Consider the following 24,601-nt stretch of genomic DNA (forward strand, 5'->3'; position numbering starts at 1 on the left):
GGGCGGAGGGGGGGCGGGAAAGCAGACAAAGAGGTGACACCTCAAGGTCTGCACGATCACAGCTCTCCGCCGCCCCAGGCTTCCGCTCGATAAGCTACTGGACACACCCGCCCCTCCTCACACAGACCGTGGAAAAGCCCCCGAGTGGGAGGGCTCGCTCTTCCTCCCAGGAGCTCTTGGACACGACGCCCAGACAGGGCGCGGGGAGCCGCCGCCTGCAAACACGGCTCCAGGCAGGACTCCACTCCGCAGGAGCCGCAGAGCAGAGGAGATGAGGGCAGCTTAGCTCCTGTGCAGAGACCTGAGCTGTTGTTGCTGTGGATGCTGTCTTTTCTGCACTCGGGGTAGGAGTGAATGTTGAGTTGCACTTAGAAATGAAGCAGAGCACTTCAACGGCACGGGTGTGTGTGTGTGTGCGCCCTGGTGATTCTGGGAGACAGATCGAACCTGGGCTAAAAGAGAGGGGGCTTAGCCCTCTTCCATTTGCTAGTTCAAAGTTGTACAACCCCTTTGTATCTGCTAGGCGGCGCAGTCGTCGTGCACAAAGAACACTTTGAAAAGCGTCAAAGGCAAGTCATTCCGAGTTGGTCGTTTGTGTTTTCCGTTCAGACGCGAAATGCTGACATGATCTCTCGGCTCCTCGGTTGTCATTTCTGCTCCGTAAAGGGATCACAGCACGCGTCGGCTTCCAGCATGCTGGGTCGGGACACGATGCCGGGGGTTGGAGAGAGCGATGTCTTCCTCGTTAGTATAGTGGCAAGTATCCCCGCCTGTCACGCGGGAGACCGGGGTTCGATTCCCCGACGGGGAGTAGCTTTTCTTTCACCTCCTTAGAGAAATGACTGCCTTTCACTTCTCTGTTTTCTTTCACAGCGTCGTGCACCTTTTCATTGCTCTCGCTTTCAGAGCCTCCGCACGGCAGTCGACTCGACATCAGGAAGCACATTGAAGTGAAAGCAGGAAGCGCTGCGACATGCACTGTGCAGATCCCGCCACACTAAGAGGTGAGTGGGTCTGTTCGATGCACAAAGAACGCTTTGAGAAGCGTCAAAGGCAAGTCATTCCGAGTTGGTCGTTTGTGTTTTCCGTTCAGACGCGAAATGCTGAAATGATCTCTCGGCTCCTCGGTTGTCATTTCTGCTCCGTAAAGGAATCACAGCACGCGTCGGCTTCCAGCACGGTGGGTCGGGACACGATGCCGGGGGTCGGAGAGAGCGATGTCTTCCTCGTTAGTATAGGACCTGTCACCTGTCCCCACCTGTCACGCGGGAGACTGGGGTGCATCAGGACGTGCCTTGAAGTGAAAGCAGGATGCGCTGTGACATGCACTGTGCAGATCCCGCCACACTAAGAGGTGGGTCCAGTGGGTCTGTTCGATCACAGCGCTAGGCGAATCCCCAATCCCCTTTTGTGCCTGGCGACAAAAGATGTCTGTTTCCGCCCGGTTTCGAACCGGGGACCTTTCGCGTGTGAGGCGAACGTGATAACCACTACACTACGGAAACGGTGGTAAGACGTGCCCAGCGGCCCAGCGCTGAGCTTCGCCAATGCGATTTAGCTGCTTCCAGTGCCTTTATTGGAGTGCGCTGATGGACCGTGCTCTCTCTCCAGAGACCAGCACGCCTGTCATGGACGGAGCAGGAAAGGCGGCGCCACATTCTACAGCCCTCTCCACGCAATCGACGAAATCGGGCTACTGAAGTGGAGAAAATCGCCTCTCCAGAAAGTGCAAATATCATCTTGGAGACTATAAATCCTATTGCCGAAGGTCAGCCCTGTCTACCAGAGTAACCCTCCCACAGCGATGATCAGCTCGTCTCACACGCGAGAAGTTTCGGTTGGAAACAAGCGCCCCCTCTTCTCGCACGTTTTGCACGTTCGAGTAGTTTTAATGCGGCTCTTTCGTACACGGTGCTGATCTTTTGGAAAGCAGGAGGCAAAACCGAGTCGAACCGCCTGGGTGAAAACCAGGAACCCTAACCGCTAGACTATATGGCAGCGAACAACCATGCTGTTCACGGCATCAAGCAAGCAAACTACATAAATATGAGAAAACACGCAAGAGAGTTGTCACTCAGAGTGTCGAAGGGTCGATGTATACTGGGGCTCAGTTGAAATGCAACGTCAGGACTTTTCCGAATTATGTCACACGAAGAGAGCACAGCCCTTTCCGCCCTGCCGCGTGTGTCTCGGTAACTCGCTGTGATCGTATAGTGGTCAGTACTTTGCGTTGTGGCCGCAACAACCCCGGTTCGAATCCGGGTCACGGCAGAATAGGGGCGTCTGCTTTTACTACTCGCGCGAATGAAGGCAAAAAAAAGCCAATCGACGTGAACGAACGGCGCTTTACAGAGGAGTACTGCCTGACTGGATCGTTGATGAACGACAGAGGCCACTCCGACCTCTTCTCGGTTTTCTTCAATGACTTACTAAGGATCTTCTTCACATTCGCCCATGCAGGGGAAGCCAGTTACACCAAAGCAAACGCAGGAAAGTGCATTTCAAGCAGAGACCAGGAGGGACTTGTTTACACCGAGAGTGGGCGGAGAATGGAACAATGCGCCCAGCCCTGTTGCTGGAGCCGATTCTTGATGAGCTCTTGGGCTCACTAAGAGGCCCCCGCTGGATGCTAATCTTTCTGTTGTTCTTGCAGGTCCTGCGCTGCTTTTGAGCCGACAGAGCTCGACCTGGTCTGTCGGCACAGCCCAATTGCAAATGATCGGCTCCGCGTACAGAAGGAACGTGCGTTTGGTACAAGAGTGCACGAAGGCACCGGAAATACATTGGGAACAAATGACCGGTCGCTCAAGACCTCTGTGAAGTACAGGAGCGTGCAAAACGAGGCTGTTTCCGCCCGGTCTCGAACCGGGGACCTTTCGCGTGTTAGGCGAACGTGATAGCCGCTACACTACGGAAACCTGTAGGGACTGCTGCTGGTGTCTCGCTTGCGTTTCGGGCTGAGAAAGGGACGCGTCACTTTAGGCAGGTGGCGCTGGAGAGAGGAACAAAGGGCGCGATGAAACAAAATGCCGAAACCCGGGATCGAACCAGGGACCTTTAGATCTTCAGTCTAACGCTCTCCCAACTGAGCTATTTCGGCAGTGCGCAAAGCCCACAGCCACCTGCTCCAGCCTTCCTGTGTTGTGGCATGAGCGCACCAAGAGTAGCGGGAGAGTGTTGCAGGAACGTCACTCAGAAGGAAAGCCACCCAGCTGCGCCCTCTGAGCTCTGTCCAGCGCATCTTCCTCGCATGGACTCCTGCCTGCGACGGGCAGGAAACAATTAGCAAGAACAGAACGACACGCCATGGGTGTCTCATGACCGCACCTTAGGTTGTGACACGTGCAGGTGTGAGGGGTTGCCGGGCTACTTTGGAGCAGAGCTTGGGCGGAGGGGGGGCGGGAAAGCAGACAAAGAGGTGACACCTCAAGGTCTGCACGATCACAGCTCTCCGCCGCCCCAGGCTTCCGCTCGATAAGCTACTGGACACACCCGCCCCTCCTCACACAGACCGTGGAAAAGCCCCCGAGTGGGAGGGCTCGCTCTTCCTCCCAGGAGCTCTTGGACACGACGCCCAGACAGGGCGCGGGGAGCCGCCGCCTGCAAACACGGCTCCAGGCAGGACTCCACTCCGCAGGAGCCGCAGAGCAGAGGAGATGAGGGCAGCTTAGCTCCTGTGCAGAGACCTGAGCTGTTGTTGCTGTGGATGCTGTCTTTTCTGCACTCGGGGTAGGAGTGAATGTTGAGTTGCACTTAGAAATGAAGCAGAGCACTTCAACGGCACGGGTGTGTGTGTGTGTGCGCCCTGGTGATTCTGGGAGACAGATCGAACCTGGGCTAAAAGAGAGGGGGCTTAGCCCTCTTCCATTTGCTAGTTCAAAGTTGTACAACCCCTTTGTATCTGCTAGGCGGCGCAGTCGTCGTGCACAAAGAACACTTTGAAAAGCGTCAAAGGCAAGTCATTCCGAGTTGGTCGTTTGTGTTTTCCGTTCAGACGCGAAATGCTGACATGATCTCTCGGCTCCTCGGTTGTCATTTCTGCTCCGTAAAGGGATCACAGCACGCGTCGGCTTCCAGCATGCTGGGTCGGGACACGATGCCGGGGGTTGGAGAGAGCGATGTCTTCCTCGTTAGTATAGTGGCAAGTATCCCCGCCTGTCACGCGGGAGACCGGGGTTCGATTCCCCGACGGGGAGTAGCTTTTCTTTCACCTCCTTAGAGAAATGACTGCCTTTCACTTCTCTGTTTTCTTTCACAGCGTCGTGCACCTTTTCATTGCTCTCGCTTTCAGAGCCTCCGCACGGCAGTCGACTCGACATCAGGAAGCACATTGAAGTGAAAGCAGGAAGCGCTGCGACATGCACTGTGCAGATCCCGCCACACTAAGAGGTGAGTGGGTCTGTTCGATGCACAAAGAACGCTTTGAGAAGCGTCAAAGGCAAGTCATTCCGAGTTGGTCGTTTGTGTTTTCCGTTCAGACGCGAAATGCTGAAATGATCTCTCGGCTCCTCGGTTGTCATTTCTGCTCCGTAAAGGAATCACAGCACGCGTCGGCTTCCAGCACGGTGGGTCGGGACACGATGCCGGGGGTCGGAGAGAGCGATGTCTTCCTCGTTAGTATAGGACCTGTCACCTGTCCCCACCTGTCACGCGGGAGACTGGGGTGCATCAGGACGCGCCTTGAAGTGAAAGCAGGATGCGCTGTGACATGCACTGTGCAGATCCCGCCACACTAAGAGGTGGGTCCAGTGGGTCTGTTCGATCACAGCGCTAGGCGAATCCCCAATCCCCTTTTGTGCCTGGCGACAAAAGATGTCTGTTTCCGCCCGGTTTCGAACCGGGGACCTTTCGCGTGTGAGGCGAACGTGATAACCACTACACTACGGAAACGGTGGTAAGACGTGCCCAGCGGCCCAGCGCTGAGCTTCGCCAATGCGATTTAGCTGCTTCCAGTGCCTTTATTGGAGTGCGCTGATGGACCGTGCTCTCTCTCCAGAGACCAGCACGCCTGTCATGGACGGAGCAGGAAAGGCGGCGCCACATTCTACAGCCCTCTCCACGCAATCGACGAAATCGGGCTACTGAAGTGGAGAAAATCGCCTCTCCAGAAAGTGCAAATATCATCTTGGAGACTATAAATCCTATTGCCGAAGGTCAGCCCTGTCTACCAGAGTAACCCTCCCACAGCGATGATCAGCTCGTCTCACACGCGAGAAGTTTCGGTTGGAAACAAGCGCCCCCTCTTCTCGCACGTTTTGCACGTTCGAGTAGTTTTAATGCGGCTCTTTCGTACACGGTGCTGATCTTTTGGAAAGCAGGAGGCAAAACCGAGTCGAACCGCCTGGGTGAAAACCAGGAACCCTAACCGCTAGACTATATGGCAGCGAACAACCATGCTGTTCACGGCATCAAGCAAGCAAACTACATAAATATGAGAAAACACGCAAGAGAGTTGTCACTCAGAGTGTCGAAGGGTCGATGTATACTGGGGCTCAGTTGAAATGCAACGTCAGGACTTTTCCGAATTATGTCACACGAAGAGAGCACAGCCCTTTCCGCCCTGCCGCCTGTGTCTCGGTAACTCGCTGTGATCGTATAGTGGTCAGTACTTTGCGTTGTGGCCGCAACAACCCCGGTTCGAATCCGGGTCACGGCAGAATAGGGGCGTCTGCTTTTACTACTCGCGCGAATGAAGGCAAAAAAAAGCCAATCGACGTGAACGAACGGCGCTTTACAGAGGAGTACTGCCTGACTGGATCGTTGATGAACGACAGAGGCCACTCCGACCTCTTCTCGGTTTTCTTCAATGACTTACTAAGGATCTTCTTCACATTCGCCCATGCAGGGGAAGCCAGTTACACCAAAGCAAACGCAGGAAAGTGCATTTCAAGCAGAGACCAGGAGGGACTTGTTTACACCGAGAGTGGGCGGAGAATGGAACAATGCGCCCAGCCCTGTTGCTGGAGCCGATTCTTGATGAGCTCTTGGGCTCACTAAGAGGCCCCCGCTGGATGCTAATCTTTCTGTTGTTCTTGCAGGTCCTGCGCTGCTTTTGAGCCGACAGAGCTCGACCTGGTCTGTCGGCACAGCCCAATTGCAAATGATCGGCTCCGCGTACAGAAGGAACGTGCGTTTGGTACAAGAGTGCACGAAGGCACCGGAAATACATTGGGAACAAATGACCGATCGCTCAAGACCTCTGTGAAGTACAGGAGCGTGCAAAACGAGGCTGTTTCCGCCCGGTCTCGAACCGGGGACCTTTCGCGTGTTAGGCGAACGTGATAGCCGCTACACTACGGAAACCTGTAGGGACTGCTGCTGGTGTCTCGCTTGCGTTTCGGGCTGAGAAAGGGACGCGTCACTTTAGGCAGGTGGCGCTGGAGAGAGGAACAAAGGGCGCGATGAAACAAAATGCCGAAACCCGGGATCTTTAGATCTTCAGTCTAACGCTCTCCCAACTGAGCTATTTCGGCAGTGCGCAAAGCCCACAGCCACCTGCTCCAGCCTTCCTGTGTTGTGGCATGAGCGCACCAAGAGTAGCGGGAGAGTGTTGCAGGAACGTCACTCAGAAGGAAAGCCACCCAGCTGCGCCCTCTGAGCTCTGTCCAGCGCATCTTCCTCGCATGGACTCCTGCCTGCGACGGGCAGGAAACAATTAGCAAGAACAGAACGACACGCCATGGGTGTCTCATGACCGCACCTTAGGTTGTGACACGTGCAGGTGTGAGGGGTTGCCGGGCTACTTTGGAGCAGAGCTTGGGCGGAGGGGGGGCGGGAAAGCAGACAAAGAGGTGACACCTCAAGGTCTGCACGATCACAGCTCTCCGCCGCCCCAGGCTTCCGCTCGATAAGCTACTGGACACACCCGCCCCTCCTCACACAGACCGTGGAAAAGCCCCCGAGTGGGAGGGCTCGCTCTTCCTCCCAGGAGCTCTTGGACACGACGCCCAGACAGGGCGCGGGGAGCCGCCGCCTGCAAACACGGCTCCAGGCAGGACTCCACTCCGCAGGAGCCGCAGAGCAGAGGAGATGAGGGCAGCTTAGCTCCTGTGCAGAGACCTGAGCTGTTGTTGCTGTGGATGCTGTCTTTTCTGCACTCGGGGTAGGAGTGAATGTTGAGTTGCACTTAGAAATGAAGCAGAGCACTTCAACGGCACGGGTGTGTGTGTGTGTGCGCCCTGGTGATTCTGGGAGACAGATCGAACCTGGGCTAAAAGAGAGGGGGCTTAGCCCTCTTCCATTTGCTAGTTCAAAGTTGTACAACCCCTTTGTATCTGCTAGGCGGCGCAGTCGTCGTGCACAAAGAACACTTTGAAAAGCGTCAAAGGCAAGTCATTCCGAGTTGGTCGTTTGTGTTTTCCGTTCAGACGCGAAATGCTGACATGATCTCTCGGCTCCTCGGTTGTCATTTCTGCTCCGTAAAGGGATCACAGCACGCGTCGGCTTCCAGCATGCTGGGTCGGGACACGATGCCGGGGGTTGGAGAGAGCGATGTCTTCCTCGTTAGTATAGTGGCAAGTATCCCCGCCTGTCACGCGGGAGACCGGGGTTCGATTCCCCGACGGGGAGTAGCTTTTCTTTCACCTCCTTAGAGAAATGACTGCCTTTCACTTCTCTGTTTTCTTTCACAGCGTCGTGCACCTTTTCATTGCTCTCGCTTTCAGAGCCTCCGCACGGCAGTCGACTCGACATCAGGAAGCACATTGAAGTGAAAGCAGGAAGCGCTGCGACATGCACTGTGCAGATCCCGCCACACTAAGAGGTGAGTGGGTCTGTTCGATGCACAAAGAACGCTTTGAGAAGCGTCAAAGGCAAGTCATTCCGAGTTGGTCGTTTGTGTTTTCCGTTCAGACGCGAAATGCTGAAATGATCTCTCGGCTCCTCGGTTGTCATTTCTGCTCCGTAAAGGAATCACAGCACGCGTCGGCTTCCAGCACGGTGGGTCGGGACACGATGCCGGGGGTCGGAGAGAGCGACATCTTCCTCGTTAGTATAGGACCTGTCACCTGTCCCCACCTGTCACGCGGGAGACTGGGGTGCATCAGGACGCGCCTTGAAGTGAAAGCAGGATGCGCTGTGACATGCACTGTGCAGATCCCGCCACACTAAGAGGTGGGTCCAGTGGGTCTGTTCGATCACAGCGCTAGGCGAATCCCCAATCCCCTTTTGTGCCTGGCGACAAAAGATGTCTGTTTCCGCCCGGTTTCGAACCGGGGACCTTTCGCGTGTGAGGCGAACGTGATAACCACTACACTACGGAAACGGTGGTAAGACGTGCCCAGCGGCCCAGCGCTGAGCTTCGCCAATGCGATTTAGCTGCTTCCAGTGCCTTTATTGGAGTGCGCTGATGGACCGTGCTCTCTCTCCAGAGACCAGCACGCCTGTCATGGACGGAGCAGGAAAGGCGGCGCCACATTCTACAGCCCTCTCCACGCAATCGACGAAATCGGGCTACTGAAGTGGAGAAAATCGCCTCTCCAGAAAGTGCAAATATCATCTTGGAGACTATAAATCCTATTGCCGAAGGTCAGCCCTGTCTACCAGAGTAACCCTCCCACAGCGATGATCAGCTCGTCTCACACGCGAGAAGTTTCGGTTGGAAACAAGCGCCCCCTCTTCTCGCACGTTTTGCACGTTCGAGTAGTTTTAATGCGGCTCTTTCGTACACGGTGCTGATCTTTTGGAAAGCAGGAGGCAAAACCGAGTCGAACCGCCTGGGTGAAAACCAGGAACCCTAACCGCTAGACTATATGGCAGCGAACAACCATGCTGTTCACGGCATCAAGCAAGCAAACTACATAAATATGAGAAAACACGCAAGAGAGTTGTCACTCAGAGTGTCGAAGGGTCGATGTATACTGGGGCTCAGTTGAAATGCAACGTCAGGACTTTTCCGAATTATGTCACACGAAGAGAGCACAGCCCTTTCCGCCCTGCCGCGTGTGTCTCGGTAACTCGCTGTGATCGTATAGTGGTCAGTACTTTGCGTTGTGGCCGCAACAACCCCGGTTCGAATCCGGGTCACGGCAGAATAGGGGCGTCTGCTTTTACTACTCGCGCGAATGAAGGCAAAAAAAAGCCAATCGACGTGAACGAACGGCGCTTTACAGAGGAGTACTGCCTGACTGGATCGTTGATGAACGACAGAGGCCACTCCGACCTCTTCTCGGTTTTCTTCAATGACTTACTAAGGATCTTCTTCACATTCGCCCATGCAGGGGAAGCCAGTTACACCAAAGCAAACGCAGGAAAGTGCATTTCAAGCAGAGACCAGGAGGGACTTGTTTACACCGAGAGTGGGCGGAGAATGGAACAATGCGCCCAGCCCTGTTGCTGGAGCCGATTCTTGATGAGCTCTTGGGCTCACTAAGAGGCCCCCGCTGGATGCTAATCTTTCTGTTGTTCTTGCAGGTCCTGCGCTGCTTTTGAGCCGACAGAGCTCGACCTGGTCTGTCGGCACAGCCCAATTGCAAATGATCGGCTCCGCGTACAGAAGGAACGTGCGTTTGGTACAAGAGTGCACGAAGGCACCGGAAATACATTGGGAACAAATGACCGGTCGCTCAAGACCTCTGTGAAGTACAGGAGCGTGCAAAACGAGGCTGTTTCCGCCCGGTCTCGAACCGGGGACCTTTCGCGTGTTAGGCGAACGTGATAGCCGCTACACTACGGAAACCTGTAGGGACTGCTGCTGGTGTCTCGCTTGCGTTTCGGGCTGAGAAAGGGACGCGTCACTTTAGGCAGGTGGCGCTGGAGAGAGGAACAAAGGGCGCGATGAAACAAAATGCCGAAACCCGGGATCGAACCAGGGACCTTTAGATCTTCAGTCTAACGCTCTCCCAACTGAGCTATTTCGGCAGTGCGCAAAGCCCACAGCCACCTGCTCCAGCCTTCCTGTGTTGTGGCATGAGCGCACCAAGAGTAGCGGGAGAGTGTTGCAGGAACGTCACTCAGAAGGAAAGCCACCCAGCTGCGCCCTCTGAGCTCTGTCCAGCGCATCTTCCTCGCATGGACTCCTGCCTGCGACGGGCAGGAAACAATTAGCAAGAACAGAACGACACGCCATGGGTGTCTCATGACCGCACCTTAGGTTGTGACACGTGCAGGTGTGAGGGGTTGCCGGGCTACTTTGGAGCAGAGCTTGGGCGGAGGGGGGGCGGGAAAGCAGACAAAGAGGTGACACCTCAAGGTCTGCACGATCACAGCTCTCCGCCGCCCCAGGCTTCCGCTCGATAAGCTACTGGACACACCCGCCCCTCCTCACACAGACCGTGGAAAAGCCCCCGAGTGGGAGGGCTCGCTCTTCCTCCCAGGAGCTCTTGGACACGACGCCCAGACAGGGCGCGGGGAGCCGCCGCCTGCAAACACGGCTCCAGGCAGGACTCCACTCCGCAGGAGCCGCAGAGCAGAGGAGATGAGGGCAGCTTAGCTCCTGTGCAGAGACCTGAGCTGTTGTTGCTGTGGATGCTGTCTTTTCTGCACTCGGGGTAGGAGTGAATGTTGAGTTGCACTTAGAAATGAAGCAGAGCACTTCAACGGCACGGGTGTGTGTGTGTGTGCGCCCTGGTGATTCTGGGAGACAGATCGAACCTGGGCTAAAAGAGAGGGGGCTTAGCCCTCTTCCATTTGCTAGTTCAAAGTTGTACAACCCCTTTGTATCTGCTAGGCGGCGCAGTCGTCGTGCACAAAGAACACTTTGAAAAGCGTCAAAGGCAAGTCATTCCGAGTTGGTCGTTTGTGTTTTCCGTTCAGACGCGAAATGCTGACATGATCTCTCGGCTCCTCGGTTGTCATTTCTGCTCCGTAAAGGGATCACAGCACGCGTCGGCTTCCAGCATGCTGGGTCGGGACACGATGCCGGGGGTTGGAGAGAGCGATGTCTTCCTCGTTAGTATAGTGGCAAGTATCCCCGCCTGTCACGCGGGAGACCGGGGTTCGATTCCCCGACGGGGAGTAGCTTTTCTTTCACCTCCTTAGAGAAATGACTGCCTTTCACTTCTCTGTTTTCTTTCACAGCGTCGTGCACCTTTTCATTGCTCTCGCTTTCAGAGCCTCCGCACGGCAGTCGACTCGACATCAGGAAGCACATTGAAGTGAAAGCAGGAAGCGCTGCGACATGCACTGTGCAGATCCCGCCACACTAAGAGGTGAGTGGGTCTGTTCGATGCACAAAGAACGCTTTGAGAAGCGTCAAAGGCAAGTCATTCCGAGTTGGTCGTTTGTGTTTTCCGTTCAGACGCGAAATGCTGAAATGATCTCTCGGCTCCTCGGTTGTCATTTCTGCTCCGTAAAGGAATCACAGCACGCGTCGGCTTCCAGCACGGTGGGTCGGGACACGATGCCGGGGGTCGGAGAGAGCGATGTCTTCCTCGTTAGTATAGGACCTGTCACCTGTCCCCACCTGTCACGCGGGAGACTGGGGTGCATCAGGACGCGCCTTGAAGTGAAAGCAGGATGCGCTGTGACATGCACTGTGCAGATCCCGCCACACTAAGAGGTGGGTCCAGTGGGTCTGTTCGATCACAGCGCTAGGCGAATCCCCAATCCCCTTTTGTGCCTGGCGACAAAAGATGTCTGTTTCCGCCCGGTTTCGAACCGGGGACCTTTCGCGTGTGAGGCGAACGTGATAACCACTACACTACGGAAACGGTGGTAAGACGTGCCCAGCGGCCCAGCGCTGAGCTTCGCCAATGCGATTTAGCTGCTTCCAGTGCCTTTATTGGAGTGCGCTGATGGACCGTGCTCTCTCTCCAGAGACCAGCACGCCTGTCATGGACGGAGCAGGAAAGGCGGCGCCACATTCTACAGCCCTCTCCACGCAATCGACGAAATCGGGCTACTGAAGTGGAGAAAATCGCCTCTCCAGAAAGTGCAAATATCATCTTGGAGACTATAAATCCTATTGCCGAAGGTCAGCCCTGTCTACCAGAGTAACCCTCCCACAGCGATGATCAGCTCGTCTCACACGCGAGAAGTTTCGGTTGGAAACAAGCGCCCCCTCTTCTCGCACGTTTTGCACGTTCGAGTAGTTTTAATGCGGCTCTTTCGTACACGGTGCTGATCTTTTGGAAAGCAGGAGGCAAAACCGAGTCGAACCGCCTGGGTGAAAACCAGGAACCCTAACCGCTAGACTATATGGCAGCGAACAACCATGCTGTTCACGGCATCAAGCAAGCAAACTACATAAATATGAGAAAACACGCAAGAGAGTTGTCACTCAGAGTGTCGAAGGGTCGATGTATACTGGGGCTCAGTTGAAATGCAACGTCAGGACTTTTCCGAATTATGTCACACGAAGAGAGCACAGCCCTTTCCGCCCTGCCGCCTGTGTCTCGGTAACTCGCTGTGATCGTATAGTGGTCAGTACTTTGCGTTGTGGCCGCAACAACCCCGGTTCGAATCCGGGTCACGGCAGAATAGGGGCGTCTGCTTTTACTACTCGCGCGAATGAAGGCAAAAAAAAGCCAATCGACGTGAACGAACGGCGCTTTACAGAGGAGTACTGCCTGACTGGATCGTTGATGAACGACAGAGGCCACTCCGACCTCTTCTCGGTTTTCTTCAATGACTTACTAAGGATCTTCTTCACATTCGCCCATGCAGGGGAAGCCAGTTACACCAAAGCAAACGCAGGAAAGTGCATTTCAAGCAGAGACCAGGAGGGACTTGTTTACACCGAGAGTGGGCGGAGAATGGAACAATGCGCCCAGCCCTGTTGCTGGAGCCGATTCTTGATGAGCTCTTGGGCTCACTAAGAGGCCCCCGCTGGATGCTAATCTTTCTGTTGTTCTTGCAGGTCCTGCGCTGCTTTTGAGCCGACAGAGCTCGACCTGGTCTGTCGGCACAGCCCAATTGCAAATGATCGGCTCCGCGTACAGAAGGAACGTGCGTTTGGTACAAGAGTGCACGAAGGCACCGGAAATACATTGGGAACAAATGACCGATCGCTCAAGACCTCTGTGAAGTACAGGAGCGTGCAAAACGAGGCTGTTTCCGCCCGGTCTCGAACCGGGGACCTTTCGCGTGTTAGGCGAACGTGATAGCCGCTACACTACGGAAACCTGTAGGGACTGCTGCTGGTGTCTCGCTTGCGTTTCGGGCTGAGAAAGGGACGCGTCACTTTAGGCAGGTGGCGCTGGAGAGAGGAACAAAGGGCGCGATGAAACAAAATGCCGAAACCCGGGATCTTTAGATCTTCAGTCTAACGCTCTCCCAACTGAGCTATTTCGGCAGTGCGCAAAGCCCACAGCCACCTGCTCCAGCCTTCCTGTGTTGTGGCATGAGCGCACCAAGAGTAGCGGGAGAGTGTTGCAGGAACGTCACTCAGAAGGAAAGCCACCCAGCTGCGCCCTCTGAGCTCTGTCCAGCGCATCTTCCTCGCATGGACTCCTGCCTGCGACGGGCAGGAAACAATTAGCAAGAACAGAACGACACGCCATGGGTGTCTCATGACCGCACCTTAGGTTGTGACACGTGCAGGTGTGAGGGGTTGCCGGGCTACTTTGGAGCAGAGCTTGGGCGGAGGGGGGGCGGGAAAGCAGACAAAGAGGTGACACCTCAAGGTCTGCACGATCACAGCTCTCCGCCGCCCCAGGCTTCCGCTCGATAAGCTACTGGACACACCCGCCCCTCCTCACACAGACCGTGGAAAAGCCCCCGAGTGGGAGGGCTCGCTCTTCCTCCCAGGAGCTCTTGGACACGACGCCCAGACAGGGCGCGGGGAGCCGCCGCCTGCAAACACGGCTCCAGGCAGGACTCCACTCCGCAGGAGCCGCAGAGCAGAGGAGATGAGGGCAGCTTAGCTCCTGTGCAGAGACCTGAGCTGTTGTTGCTGTGGATGCTGTCTTTTCTGCACTCGGGGTAGGAGTGAATGTTGAGTTGCACTTAGAAATGAAGCAGAGCACTTCAACGGCACGGGTGTGTGTGTGTGTGCGCCCTGGTGATTCTGGGAGACAGATCGAACCTGGGCTAAAAGAGAGGGGGCTTAGCCCTCTTCCATTTGCTAGTTCAAAGTTGTACAACCCCTTTGTATCTGCTAGGCGGCGCAGTCGTCGTGCACAAAGAACACTTTGAAAAGCGTCAAAGGCAAGTCATTCCGAGTTGGTCGTTTGTGTTTTCCGTTCAGACGCGAAATGCTGACATGATCTCTCGGCTCCTCGGTTGTCATTTCTGCTCCGTAAAGGGATCACAGCACGCGTCGGCTTCCAGCATGCTGGGTCGGGACACGATGCCGGGGGTTGGAGAGAGCGATGTCTTCCTCGTTAGTATAGTGGCAAGTATCCCCGCCTGTCACGCGGGAGACCGGGGTTCGATTCCCCGACGGGGAGTAGCTTTTCTTTCACCTCCTTAGAGAAATGACTGCCTTTCACTTCTCTGTTTTCTTTCACAGCGTCGTGCACCTTTTCATTGCTCTCGCTTTCAGAGCCTCCGCACGGCAGTCGACTCGACATCAGGAAGCACATTGAAGTGAAAGCAGGAAGCGCTGCGACATGCACTGTGCAGATCCCGCCACACTAAGAGGTGAGTGGGTCTGTTCGATGCACAAAGAACGCTTTGAGAAGCGTCAAAGGCAAGTCATTCCGAGTTGGTCGTTTGTGTTTTCCGTTCAGACGCGAAATGCTGAAATGATCTCTCGGCTCCTCGGTTGTCATTTCTGCTCCGTAAAGGAATCACAGCACGCGTCGGCTTCCAGCACGGTGGGTCGGGACACGATGCCGGGGGTCGGAGAGAGCGACATCTTCCTCGTTAGTATAGGACCTGTCACCTGTCCCCACCTGTCACGCGGGAGACTGGGGTGCATCAGGACGCGCCTTGAAGTGAAAGCAGGATGCGCTGTGACATGCACTGTGCAGATCCCGCCACACTAAGAGGTGGGTCCAGTGGGTCTGTTCGATCACAGCGCTAGGCGAATCCCCAATCCCCTTTTGTGCCTGGCGACAAAAGATGTCTGTTTCCGCCCGGTTTCGAACCGGGGACCTTTCGCGTGTGAGGCGAACGTGATAACCACTACACTACGGAAACGGTGGTAAGACGTGCCCAGCGGCCCAGCGCTGAGCTTCGCCAATGGGATTTAGCTGCTTCCAGTGCCTTTATTGGAGTGCGCTGATGGACCGTGCTCTCTCTCCAGAGACCAGCACGCCTGTCATGGACGGAGCAGGAATGGCGGCGCCACATTCTACAGCCCTCTCCACGCAATCGACGAAATCGGGCTACTGAAGTGGAGAAAATCGCCTCTCCAGAAAGTGCAAATATCATCTTGGAGACTATAAATCCTATTGCCGAAGGTCAGCCCTGTCTACCAGAGTAACCCTCCCACAGCGATGATCAGCTCGTCTCACACGCGAGAAGTTTCGGTTGGAAACAAGCGCCCCCTCTTCTCGCACGTTTTGCACGTTCGAGTAGTTTTAATGCGGCTCTTTCGTACACGGTGCTGATCTTTTGGAAAGCAGGAGGCAAAACCGAGTCGAACCGCCTGGGTGAAAACCAGGAACCCTAACCGCTAGACTATATGGCAGCGAACAACCATGCTGTTCACGGCATCAAGCAAGCAAACTACATAAATATGAGAAAACACGCAAGAGAGTTGTCACTCAGAGTGTCGAAGGGTCGATGTATACTGGGGCTCAGTTGAAATGCAACGTCAGGACTTTTCCGAATTATGTCACACGAAGAGAGCACAGCCCTTTCCGCCCTGCCGCCTGTGTCTCGGTAACTCGCTGTGATCGTATAGTGGTCAGTACTTTGCGTTGTGGCCGCAACAACCCCGGTTCGAATCCGGGTCACGGCAGAATAGGGGCGTCTGCTTTTACTACTCGCGCGAATGAAGGCAAAAAAAAGCCAATCGACGTGAACGAACGGCGCTTTACAGAGGAGTACTGCCTGACTGGATCGTTGATGAACGACAGAGGCCACTCCGACCTCTTCTCGGTTTTCTTCAATGACTTACTAAGGATCTTCTTCACATTCGCCCATGCAGGGGAAGCCAGTTACACCAAAGCAAACGCAGGAAAGTGCATTTCAAGCAGAGACCAGGAGGGACTTGTTTACACCGAGAGTGGGCGGAGAATGGAACAATGCGCCCAGCCCTGTTGCTGGAGCCGATTCTTGATGAGCTCTTGGGCTCACTAAGAGGCCCCCGCTGGATGCTAATCTTTCTGTTGTTCTTGCAGGTCCTGCGCTGCTTTTGAGCCGACAGAGCTCGACCTGGTCTGTCGGCACAGCCCAATTGCAAATGATCGGCTCCGCGTACAGAAGGAACGTGCGTTTGGTACAAGAGTGCACGAAGGCACCGGAAATACATTGGGAACAAATGACCGGTCGCTCAAGACCTCTGTGAAGTACAGGAGCGTGCAAAACGAGGCTGTTTCCGCCCGGTCTCGAACCGGGGACCTTTCGCGTGTTAGGCGAACGTGATAGCCGCTACACTACGGAAACCTGTAGGGACTGCTGCTGGTGTCTCGCTTGCGTTTCGGGCTGAGAAAGGGACGCGTCACTTTAGGCAGGTGGCGCTGGAGAGAGGAACAAAGGGCGCGATGAAACAAAATGCCGAAACCCGGGACCTTTAGATCTTCAGTCTAACGCTCTCCCAACTGAGCTATTTCGGCAGTGCGCAAAGCCCACAGCCACCTGCTCCAGCCTTCCTGTGTTGTGGCATGAGCGCACCAAGAGTAGCGGGAGAGTGTTGCAGGAACGTCACTCAGAAGGAAAGCCACCCAGCTGCGCCCTCTGAGCTCTGTCCAGCGCATCTTCCTCGCATGGACTCCTGCCTGCGACGGGCAGGAAACAATTAGCAAGAACAGAACGACACGCCATGGGTGTCTCATGACCGCACCTTAGGTTGTGACACGTGCAGGTGTGAGGGGTTGCCGGGCTACTTTGGAGCAGAGCTTGGGCGGAGGGGGGGCGGGAAAGCAGACAAAGAGGTGACACCTCAAGGTCTGCACGATCACAGCTCTCCGCCGCCCCAGGCTTCCGCTCGATAAGCTACTGGACACACCCGCCCCTCCTCACACAGACCGTGGAAAAGCCCCCGAGTGGGAGGGCTCGCTCTTCCTCCCAGGAGCTCTTGGACACGACGCCCAGACAGGGCGCGGGGAGCCGCCGCCTGCAAACACGGCTCCAGGCAGGACTCCACTCCGCAGGAGCCGCAGAGCAGAGGAGATGAGGGCAGCTTAGCTCCTGTGCAGAGACCTGAGCTGTTGTTGCTGTGGATGCTGTCTTTTCTGCACTCGGGGTAGGAGTGAATGTTGAGTTGCACTTAGAAATGAAGCAGAGCACTTCAACGGCACGGGTGTGTGTGTGTGTGCGCCCTGGTGATTCTGGGAGACAGATCGAACCTGGGCTAAAAGAGAGGGGGCTTAGCCCTCTTCCATTTGCTAGTTCAAAGTTGTACAACCCCTTTGTATCTGCTAGGCGGCGCAGTCGTCGTGCACAAAGAACACTTTGAAAAGCGTCAAAGGCAATTCATTCCGAGTTGGTCGTTTGTGTTTTCCGTTCAGACGCGAAATGCTGACATGATCTCTCGGCTCCTCGGTTGTCATTTCTGCTCCGTAAAGGGATCACAGCACGCGTCGGCTTCCAGCATGCTGGGTCGGGACACGATGCCGGGGGTTGGAGAGAGCGATGTCTTCCTCGTTAGTATAGTGGCAAGTATCCCCGCCTGTCACGCGGGAGACCGGGGTTCGATTCCCCGACGGGGAGTAGCTTTTCTTTCACCTCCTTAGAGAAATGACTGCCTTTCACTTCTCTGTTTTCTTTCACAGCGTCGTGCACCTTTTCATTGCTCTCGCTTTCAGAGCCTCCGCACGGCAGTCGACTCGACATCAGGAAGCACATTGAAGTGAAAGCAGGAAGCGCTGCGACATGCACTGTGCAGATCCCGCCACACTAAGAGGTGAGTGGGTCTGTTCGATGCACAAAGAACGCTTTGAGAAGCGTCAAAGGCAAGTCATTCCGAGTTGGTCGTTTGTGTTTTCCGTTCAGACGCGAAATGCTGAAATGATCTCTCGGCTCCTCGGTTGTCATTTCTGCTCCGTAAAGGAATCACAGCACGCGTCGGCTTCCAGCACGGTGGGCAGGGACACGATGCCGGGGGTCGGAGAGAGCGATGTCTTCCTCGTTAGTATAGGACCTGTCACCTGTCCCCACCTGTCACGCGGGAGACTGGGGTGCATCAGGACGCGCCTTGAAGTGAAAGCAGGATGCGCTGTGACATGCACTGTGCAGATCCCGCCACACTAAGAGGTGGGTCCAGTGGGTCTGTTCGATCACAGCGCTAGGCAAATCCCCAATCCCCTTTTGTGCCTGGCGACAAAAGATGTCTGTTTCCGCCCGGTTTCGAACCGGGGACCTTTCGCGTGTGAGGCGAACGTGATAACCACTACACTACGGAAACGGTGGTAAGACGTGCCCAGCGGCCCAGCGCTGAGCTTCGCCAATGCGATTTAGCTGCTTCCAGTGCCTTTATTGGAGTGCGCTGATGGACCGTGCTCTCTCTCCAGAGACCAGCACGCCTGTCATGGACGGAGCAGGAAAGGCGGCGCCACATTCTACAGCCCTCTCCACACAATCGACGAAATCGGGCTACTGAAGTGGAGAAAATCGCCTCTCCAGAAAGTGCAAATATCATCTTGGAGACTATAAATCCTATTGCCGAAGGTCAGCCCTGTCTACCAGAGTAACCCTCCCACAGCGATGATCAGCTCGTCTCACACGCGAGAAGTTTCGGTTGGAAACAAGCGCCCCCTCTTCTCGCACGTTTTGCACGTTCGAGTAGTTTTAATGCGGCTCTTTCGTACACGGTGCTGATCTTTTGGAAAGCAGGAGGCAAAACCGAGTCGAACCGCCTGGGTGAAAACCAGGAACCCTAACCGCTAGACTATATGGCAGCGAACAACCATGCTGTTCACGGCATCAAGCAAGCAAACTACATAAATATGAGAAAACACGCAAGAGAGTTGTCACTCAGAGTGTCGAAGGGTCGATGTATACTGGGGCTCAGTTGAAATGCAACGTCAGGACTTTTCCGAATTATGTCACACGAAGAGAGCACAGCCCTTTCCGCCCTGCCGCGTGTGTCTCGGTAACTCGCTGTGATCGTATAGTGGTCAGTACTTTGCGTTGTGGCCGCAACAACCCCGGTTCGAATCCGGGTCACGGCAGAATAGGGGCGTCTGCTTTTACTACTCGCGCGAATGAAGGCAAAAAAAAGCCAATCGACGTGAACGAACGGCGCTTTACAGAGGAGTACTGCCTGACTGGATCGTTGATGAACGACAGAGGCCACTCCGACCTCTTCTCGGTTTTCTTCAATGACTTACTAAGGATCTTCTTCACATTCGCCCATGCAGGGGAAGTCAGTTACACCAAAGCAAACGCAGGAAAGTGCATTTCAAGCAGAGACCAGGAGGGACTTGTTTACACCGAGAGTGGGCGGAGAATGGAACAATGCGCCCAGCCCTGTTGCTGGAGCCGATTCTTGATGAGCTCTTGGGCTCACTAAGAGGCCCCCGCTGGATGCTAATCTTTCTGTTGTTCTTGCAGGTCCTGCGCTGCTTTTGAGCCGACAGAGCTCGACCTGGTCTGTCGGCACAGCCCAATTGCAAATGATCGGCTCCGCGTACAGAAGGAACGTGCGTTTGGTACAAGAGTGCACGAAGGCACCGGAAATACATTGGGAACAAATGACAGGTCGCTCAAGACCTCTGTGAAGTACAGGAGCGTGCAAAACAAGGCTGTTTCCGCCCGGTCTCGAACCGGGGACCTTTCGCGTGTTAGGCGAACGTGATAGCCGCTACACTACGGAAACCTGTAGGGACTGCTGCTGGTGTCTCGCTTGCGTTTCGGGCTGAGAAAGGGACGCGTCACTTTAGGCAGGTGGCGCTGGAGAGAGGAACAAAGGGCGCGATGAAACAAAATGCCGAAACCCGGGATCGAACCAGGGACCTTTAGATCTTCAGTCTAACGCTCTCCCAACTGAGCTATTTCGGCAGTGCGCAAAGCCCACAGCCACCTGCTCCAGCCTTCCTGTGTTGTGGCATGAGTGCACCAAGAGTAGCGGGAGAGTGTTGCAGGAACGTCACTCAGAAGGAAAGCCACCCAGCTGCGCCCTCTGAGCTCTGTCCAGCGCATCTTCCTCGCATGGACTCCTGCCTGCGACGGGCAGGAAACAATTAGCAAGAACAGAACGACACGCCATGGGTGTCTCATGACCGCACCTTAGGTTGTGACACGTCCAGGTGTGAGGGGTTGCCGGGCTACTTTGGAGCAGAGCTTGGGCGGAGGGGGGGCGGGAAAGCAGACAAAGAGGTGACACCTCAAGGTCTGCACGATCACAGCTCTCCGCCGCCCCAGGCTTCCGCTCGATAAGCTACTGGACACACCCGCCCCTCCTCACACAGACTGTGGAAAAGCCCCCGAGTGGGAGGGCTCGCTCTTCCTCCCAGGAGCTCTTGGACACGACGCCCAGACAGGGCGCGGGGAGCCGCCGCCTGCAAACACGGCTCCAGGCAGGACTCCACTCCGCAGGAGCCGCAGAGCAGAGGAGATGAGGGCAGCTTAGCTCCTGTGCAGAGACCTGAGCTGTTGTTGCTGTGGATGCTGTCTTTTCTGCACTCGGGGTAGGAGTGAATGTTGAGTTGCACTTAGAAATGAAGCAGAGCACTTCAACGGCACGGGTGTGTGTGTGTGTGCGCCCTGGTGATTCTGGGAGACAGATCGAACCTGGGCTAAAAGAGAGGGGGCTTAGCCCTCTTCCATTTGCTAGTTCAAAGTTGTACAACCCCTTTGTATCTGCTAGGCGGCGCAGTCGTCGTGCACAAAGAACACTTTGAAAAGCGTCAAAGGCAAGTCATTCCGAGTTGGTCGTTTGTGTTTTCCGTTCAGACGCGAAATGCTGACATGATCTCTCGGCTCCTCGGTTGTCATTTCTGCTCCGTAAAGGGATCACAGCACGCGTCGGCTTCCAGCATGCTGGGTCGGGACACGATGCCGGGGGTTGGAGAGAGCGATGTCTTCCTCGTTAGTATAGTGGCAAGAATCCCCGCCTGTCACGCGGGAGACCGGGGTTCGATTCCCCGACGGGGAGTAGCTTTTCTTTCACCTCCTTAGAGAAATGTCTGCCTTTCACTTCTCTGTTTTCTTTCACAGCGTCGTGCACCTTTTCATTGCTCTCGCTTTCAGAGCCTCCGCACGGCAGTCGACTCGACATCAGGAAGCACATTGAAGTGAAAGCAGGAAGCGCTGCGACATGCACTGTGCAGATCCCGCCACACTAAGAGGTGAGTGGGTCTGTTCGATGCACAAAGAACGCTTTGAGAAGCGTCAAAGGCAAGTCATTCCGAGTTGGTCGTTTGTGTTTTCCGTTCAGACGCGAAATGCTGAAATGATCTCTCGGCTCCTCGGTTGTCATTTCTGCTCCGTAAAGGAATCACAGCACGCGTCGGCTTCCAGCACGGTGGGTCGGGACACGATGCCGGGGGTCGGAGAGAGCGATGTCTTCCTCGTTAGTATAGGACCTGTCACCTGTCCCCACCTGTCACGCGGGAGACTGGGGTGCATCAGGACGCGCCTTGAAGTGAAAGCAGGATGCGCTGTGCAGATCCCGCCACACTAAGAGGTGGGTCCAGTGGGTCTGTTCGATCACAGCGCTAGGCGAATCCCCAATCCCCTTTTGTGCCTGGCGACAAAAGATGTCTGTTTCCGCCCGGTTTCGAACCGGGGACCTTTCGCGTGTGAGGCGAACGTGATAACCACTACACTACGGAAACGGTGGTAAGACGTGCCCAGCGGCCCAGCGCTGAGCTTCGCCAATGCGATTTAGCTGCTTCCAGTGCCTTTATTGGAGTGCGCTGATGGACCGTGCTCTCTCTCCAGAGACCAGCACGCCTGTCATGGACGGAGCAGGAAAGGCGGCGCCACATTCTACAGCCCTCTCCACGCAATCGACGAAATCGGGCTACTGAAGTGGAGAAAATCGCCTCTCCAGAAAGTGCAAATATCATCTTGGAGACTATAAATCCTATTGCCGAAGGTCAGCCCTGTCTACCAGAGTAACCCTCCCACAGCGATGATCAGCTCGTCTCACACGCGAGAAGTTTCGGTTGGAAACAAGCGCCCCCTCTTCTCGCACGTTTTGCACGTTCGAGTAGTTTTAATGCGGCTCTTTCGTACACGGTGCTGATCTTTTGGAAAGCAGGAGGCAAAACCGAGTCGAACCGCCTGGGTGAAAACCAGGAACCCTAACCGCTAGACTATATGGCAGCGAACAACCATGCTGTTCACGGCATCAAGCAAGCAAACTACATAAATATGAGAAAACACGCAAGAGAGTTGTCACTCAGAGTGTCGAAGGGTCGATGTATACTGGGGCTCAGTTGAAATGCAACGTCAGGACTTTTCCGAATTATGTCACACGAAGAGAGCACAGCCCTTTCCGCCCTGCCGCGTGTGTCTTGGTAACTCGCTGTGATCGTATAGTGGTCAGTACTTTGCGTTGTGGCCGCAACAACCCCGGTTCGAATCCGGGTCACGGCAGAATAGGGGCGTCTGCTTTTACTACTCGCGCGAATGAAGGCAAAAAAAAAGCCAATCGACGTGAACGAACGGCGCTTTACAGAGGAGTACTGCCTGACTGGATCGTTGATGAACGACAGAGGCCACTCCGACCTCTTCTCGGTTTTCTTCAATGACTTACTAAGGATCTTCTTCACATTCGCCCATGCAGGGGAAGCCAGTTACACCAAAGCAAACGCAGGAAAGTGCATTTCAAGCAGAGACCAGGAGGGACTTGTTTACACCGAGAGTGGGCGGAGAATGGAACAATGCGCCCAGCCCTGTTGCTGGAGCCGATTCTTGATGAGCTCTTGGGCTCACTAAGAGGCCCCCGCTGGATGCTAATCTTTCTGTTGTTCTTGCAGGTCCTGCGCTGCTTTTGAGCCGACAGAGCTCGACCTGGTCTGTCGGCACAGCCCAATTGCAAATGATCGGCTCCGCGTACAGAAGGAACGTGCGTTTGGTACAAGAGTGCACGAAGGCACCGGAAATACATTGGGAACAAATGACCGGTCGCTCAAGACCTCTGTGAAGTACAGGAGCGTGCAAAACGAGGCTGTTTCCGCCCGGTCTCGAACCGGGGACCTTTCGCGTGTTAGGCGAACGTGATAGCCGCTACACTACGGAAACCTGTAGGGACTGCTGCTGGTGTCTCGCTTGCGTTTCGGGCTGAGAAAGGGACGCGTCACTTTAGGCAGGTGGCGCTGGAGAGAGGAACAAAGGGCGCGATGAAACAAAATGCCGAAACCCGGGATCGAACCAGGGACCTTTAGATCTTCAGTCTAACGCTCTCCCAACTGAGCTATTTCGGCAGTGCGCAAAGCCCACAGCCACCTGCTCCAGCCTTCCTGTGTTGTGGCATGAGCGCACCAAGAGTAGCGGGAGAGTGTTGCAGGAACGTCACTCAGAAGGAAAGCCACCCAGCTGCGCCCTCTGAGCTCTGTCCAGCGCATCTTCCTCGCATGGACTCCTGCCTGCGACGGGCAGGAAACAATTAGCAAGAACAGAACGACACGCCATGGGTGTCTCATGACCGCACCTTAGGTTGTGACACGTCCAGGTGTGAGGGGTTGCCGGGCTACTTTGGAGCAGAGCTTGGGCGGAGGGGGGGCGGGAAAGCAGACAAAGAGGTGACACCTCAAGGTCTGCACGATCACAGCTCTCCGCCGCCCCAGGCTTCCGCTCGATAAGCTACTGGACACACCCGCCCCTCCTCACACAGACTGTGGAAAAGCCCCCGAGTGGGAGGGCTCGCTCTTCCTCCCAGGAGCTCTTGGACACGACGCCCAGACAGGGCGCGGGGAGCCGCCGCCTGCAAACACGGCTCCAGGCAGGACTCCACTCCGCAGGAGCCGCAGAGCAGAGGAGATGAGGGCAGCTTAGCTCCTGTGCAGAGACCTGAGCTGTTGTTGCTGTGGATGCTGTCTTTTCTGCACTCGGGGTAGGAGTGAATGTTGAGTTGCACTTAGAAATGAAGCAGAGCACTTCAACGGCACGGGTGTGTGTGTGTGTGCGCCCTGGTGATTCTGGGAGACAGATCGAACCTGGGCTAAAAGAGAGGGGGCTTAGCCCTCTTCCATTTGCTAGTTCAAAGTTGTACAACCCCTTTGTATCTGCTAGGCGGCGCAGTCGTCGTGCACAAAGAACACTTTGAAAAGCGTCAAAGGCAAGTCATTCCGAGTTGGTCGTTTGTGTTTTCCGTTCAGACGCGAAATGCTGACATGATCTCTCGGCTCCTCGGTTGTCATTTCTGCTCCGTAAAGGGATCACAGCACGCGTCGGCTTCCAGCATGCTGGGTCGGGACACGATGCCGGGGGTTGGAGAGAGCAATGTCTTCCTCGTTAGTATAGTGGCAAGTATCCCCGCCTGTCACGCGGGAGACCGGGGTTCGATTCCCCGACGGGGAGTAGCTTTTCTTTCACCTCCTTAGAGAAATGACTGCCTTTCACTTCTCTGTTTTCTTTCACAGCGTCGTGCACCTTTTCATTGCTCTCGCTTTCAGAGCCTCCGCACGGCAGTCGACTCGACATCAGGAAGCACATTGAAGTG

General features: G+C 55.3%; 33 non-coding genes across 33 annotated transcripts; 15 read left to right on the forward strand and 18 right to left on the reverse strand.

The window, feature by feature from the left end:
* The first annotated feature begins 739 nt into the window (after nt 1–739).
* trnad-guc (transfer RNA aspartic acid (anticodon GUC)) lies at nt 740–811 on the forward strand. Its single transcript has one exon. It is a non-coding gene; the product is annotated as a tRNA-Asp (tRNA).
* A 621-nt stretch (nt 812–1,432) lies between these two features.
* Nucleotides 1,433–1,505, reverse strand: trnav-cac (transfer RNA valine (anticodon CAC)). Its single transcript has one exon. It is a non-coding gene; the product is annotated as a tRNA-Val (tRNA).
* Nucleotides 1,506–2,199: 694 nt separating this feature from the next.
* On the forward strand, nt 2,200–2,271 carry trnah-gug (transfer RNA histidin (anticodon GUG)). The gene has a single exon. It is a non-coding gene; the product is annotated as a tRNA-His (tRNA).
* Nucleotides 2,272–2,845: 574 nt separating this feature from the next.
* trnav-aac (transfer RNA valine (anticodon AAC)) lies at nt 2,846–2,918 on the reverse strand. The gene has a single exon. It is a non-coding gene; the product is annotated as a tRNA-Val (tRNA).
* A 109-nt stretch (nt 2,919–3,027) lies between these two features.
* Nucleotides 3,028–3,100, reverse strand: trnaf-gaa (transfer RNA phenylalanine (anticodon GAA)). Its single transcript has one exon. It is a non-coding gene; the product is annotated as a tRNA-Phe (tRNA).
* Nucleotides 3,101–4,124: 1,024 nt separating this feature from the next.
* trnad-guc (transfer RNA aspartic acid (anticodon GUC)) lies at nt 4,125–4,196 on the forward strand. The gene has a single exon. It is a non-coding gene; the product is annotated as a tRNA-Asp (tRNA).
* Nucleotides 4,197–4,817: 621 nt separating this feature from the next.
* trnav-cac (transfer RNA valine (anticodon CAC)) lies at nt 4,818–4,890 on the reverse strand. Its single transcript has one exon. It is a non-coding gene; the product is annotated as a tRNA-Val (tRNA).
* Nucleotides 4,891–5,584: 694 nt separating this feature from the next.
* Nucleotides 5,585–5,656, forward strand: trnah-gug (transfer RNA histidin (anticodon GUG)). Its single transcript has one exon. It is a non-coding gene; the product is annotated as a tRNA-His (tRNA).
* Nucleotides 5,657–6,230: 574 nt separating this feature from the next.
* On the reverse strand, nt 6,231–6,303 carry trnav-aac (transfer RNA valine (anticodon AAC)). Its single transcript has one exon. It is a non-coding gene; the product is annotated as a tRNA-Val (tRNA).
* A 1,194-nt stretch (nt 6,304–7,497) lies between these two features.
* trnad-guc (transfer RNA aspartic acid (anticodon GUC)) lies at nt 7,498–7,569 on the forward strand. Its single transcript has one exon. It is a non-coding gene; the product is annotated as a tRNA-Asp (tRNA).
* A 621-nt stretch (nt 7,570–8,190) lies between these two features.
* trnav-cac (transfer RNA valine (anticodon CAC)) lies at nt 8,191–8,263 on the reverse strand. Its single transcript has one exon. It is a non-coding gene; the product is annotated as a tRNA-Val (tRNA).
* Nucleotides 8,264–8,957: 694 nt separating this feature from the next.
* trnah-gug (transfer RNA histidin (anticodon GUG)) lies at nt 8,958–9,029 on the forward strand. The gene has a single exon. It is a non-coding gene; the product is annotated as a tRNA-His (tRNA).
* Nucleotides 9,030–9,603: 574 nt separating this feature from the next.
* Nucleotides 9,604–9,676, reverse strand: trnav-aac (transfer RNA valine (anticodon AAC)). Its single transcript has one exon. It is a non-coding gene; the product is annotated as a tRNA-Val (tRNA).
* Nucleotides 9,677–9,785: 109 nt separating this feature from the next.
* trnaf-gaa (transfer RNA phenylalanine (anticodon GAA)) lies at nt 9,786–9,858 on the reverse strand. The gene has a single exon. It is a non-coding gene; the product is annotated as a tRNA-Phe (tRNA).
* A 1,024-nt stretch (nt 9,859–10,882) lies between these two features.
* Nucleotides 10,883–10,954, forward strand: trnad-guc (transfer RNA aspartic acid (anticodon GUC)). The gene has a single exon. It is a non-coding gene; the product is annotated as a tRNA-Asp (tRNA).
* Nucleotides 10,955–11,575: 621 nt separating this feature from the next.
* On the reverse strand, nt 11,576–11,648 carry trnav-cac (transfer RNA valine (anticodon CAC)). Its single transcript has one exon. It is a non-coding gene; the product is annotated as a tRNA-Val (tRNA).
* Nucleotides 11,649–12,342: 694 nt separating this feature from the next.
* Nucleotides 12,343–12,414, forward strand: trnah-gug (transfer RNA histidin (anticodon GUG)). The gene has a single exon. It is a non-coding gene; the product is annotated as a tRNA-His (tRNA).
* A 574-nt stretch (nt 12,415–12,988) lies between these two features.
* On the reverse strand, nt 12,989–13,061 carry trnav-aac (transfer RNA valine (anticodon AAC)). Its single transcript has one exon. It is a non-coding gene; the product is annotated as a tRNA-Val (tRNA).
* Nucleotides 13,062–14,255: 1,194 nt separating this feature from the next.
* On the forward strand, nt 14,256–14,327 carry trnad-guc (transfer RNA aspartic acid (anticodon GUC)). The gene has a single exon. It is a non-coding gene; the product is annotated as a tRNA-Asp (tRNA).
* Nucleotides 14,328–14,948: 621 nt separating this feature from the next.
* On the reverse strand, nt 14,949–15,021 carry trnav-cac (transfer RNA valine (anticodon CAC)). The gene has a single exon. It is a non-coding gene; the product is annotated as a tRNA-Val (tRNA).
* Nucleotides 15,022–15,715: 694 nt separating this feature from the next.
* trnah-gug (transfer RNA histidin (anticodon GUG)) lies at nt 15,716–15,787 on the forward strand. The gene has a single exon. It is a non-coding gene; the product is annotated as a tRNA-His (tRNA).
* A 574-nt stretch (nt 15,788–16,361) lies between these two features.
* trnav-aac (transfer RNA valine (anticodon AAC)) lies at nt 16,362–16,434 on the reverse strand. The gene has a single exon. It is a non-coding gene; the product is annotated as a tRNA-Val (tRNA).
* Nucleotides 16,435–17,628: 1,194 nt separating this feature from the next.
* On the forward strand, nt 17,629–17,700 carry trnad-guc (transfer RNA aspartic acid (anticodon GUC)). Its single transcript has one exon. It is a non-coding gene; the product is annotated as a tRNA-Asp (tRNA).
* A 621-nt stretch (nt 17,701–18,321) lies between these two features.
* On the reverse strand, nt 18,322–18,394 carry trnav-cac (transfer RNA valine (anticodon CAC)). The gene has a single exon. It is a non-coding gene; the product is annotated as a tRNA-Val (tRNA).
* A 694-nt stretch (nt 18,395–19,088) lies between these two features.
* On the forward strand, nt 19,089–19,160 carry trnah-gug (transfer RNA histidin (anticodon GUG)). The gene has a single exon. It is a non-coding gene; the product is annotated as a tRNA-His (tRNA).
* Nucleotides 19,161–19,734: 574 nt separating this feature from the next.
* Nucleotides 19,735–19,807, reverse strand: trnav-aac (transfer RNA valine (anticodon AAC)). The gene has a single exon. It is a non-coding gene; the product is annotated as a tRNA-Val (tRNA).
* Nucleotides 19,808–19,916: 109 nt separating this feature from the next.
* Nucleotides 19,917–19,989, reverse strand: trnaf-gaa (transfer RNA phenylalanine (anticodon GAA)). Its single transcript has one exon. It is a non-coding gene; the product is annotated as a tRNA-Phe (tRNA).
* Nucleotides 19,990–21,013: 1,024 nt separating this feature from the next.
* Nucleotides 21,014–21,085, forward strand: trnad-guc (transfer RNA aspartic acid (anticodon GUC)). The gene has a single exon. It is a non-coding gene; the product is annotated as a tRNA-Asp (tRNA).
* A 609-nt stretch (nt 21,086–21,694) lies between these two features.
* Nucleotides 21,695–21,767, reverse strand: trnav-cac (transfer RNA valine (anticodon CAC)). The gene has a single exon. It is a non-coding gene; the product is annotated as a tRNA-Val (tRNA).
* A 694-nt stretch (nt 21,768–22,461) lies between these two features.
* On the forward strand, nt 22,462–22,533 carry trnah-gug (transfer RNA histidin (anticodon GUG)). The gene has a single exon. It is a non-coding gene; the product is annotated as a tRNA-His (tRNA).
* Nucleotides 22,534–23,108: 575 nt separating this feature from the next.
* On the reverse strand, nt 23,109–23,181 carry trnav-aac (transfer RNA valine (anticodon AAC)). The gene has a single exon. It is a non-coding gene; the product is annotated as a tRNA-Val (tRNA).
* A 109-nt stretch (nt 23,182–23,290) lies between these two features.
* trnaf-gaa (transfer RNA phenylalanine (anticodon GAA)) lies at nt 23,291–23,363 on the reverse strand. Its single transcript has one exon. It is a non-coding gene; the product is annotated as a tRNA-Phe (tRNA).
* A 1,024-nt stretch (nt 23,364–24,387) lies between these two features.
* Nucleotides 24,388–24,459, forward strand: trnad-guc (transfer RNA aspartic acid (anticodon GUC)). Its single transcript has one exon. It is a non-coding gene; the product is annotated as a tRNA-Asp (tRNA).
* The last annotated feature ends 142 nt before the right edge of the window (nt 24,460–24,601 follow it).

The sequence above is a fragment of the Lepisosteus oculatus genome, chromosome 14 (genome assembly GCF_040954835.1).
Source record: "Lepisosteus oculatus isolate fLepOcu1 chromosome 14, fLepOcu1.hap2, whole genome shotgun sequence".
Classification (NCBI taxonomy): domain Eukaryota; kingdom Metazoa; phylum Chordata; class Actinopteri; order Semionotiformes; family Lepisosteidae; genus Lepisosteus; species Lepisosteus oculatus.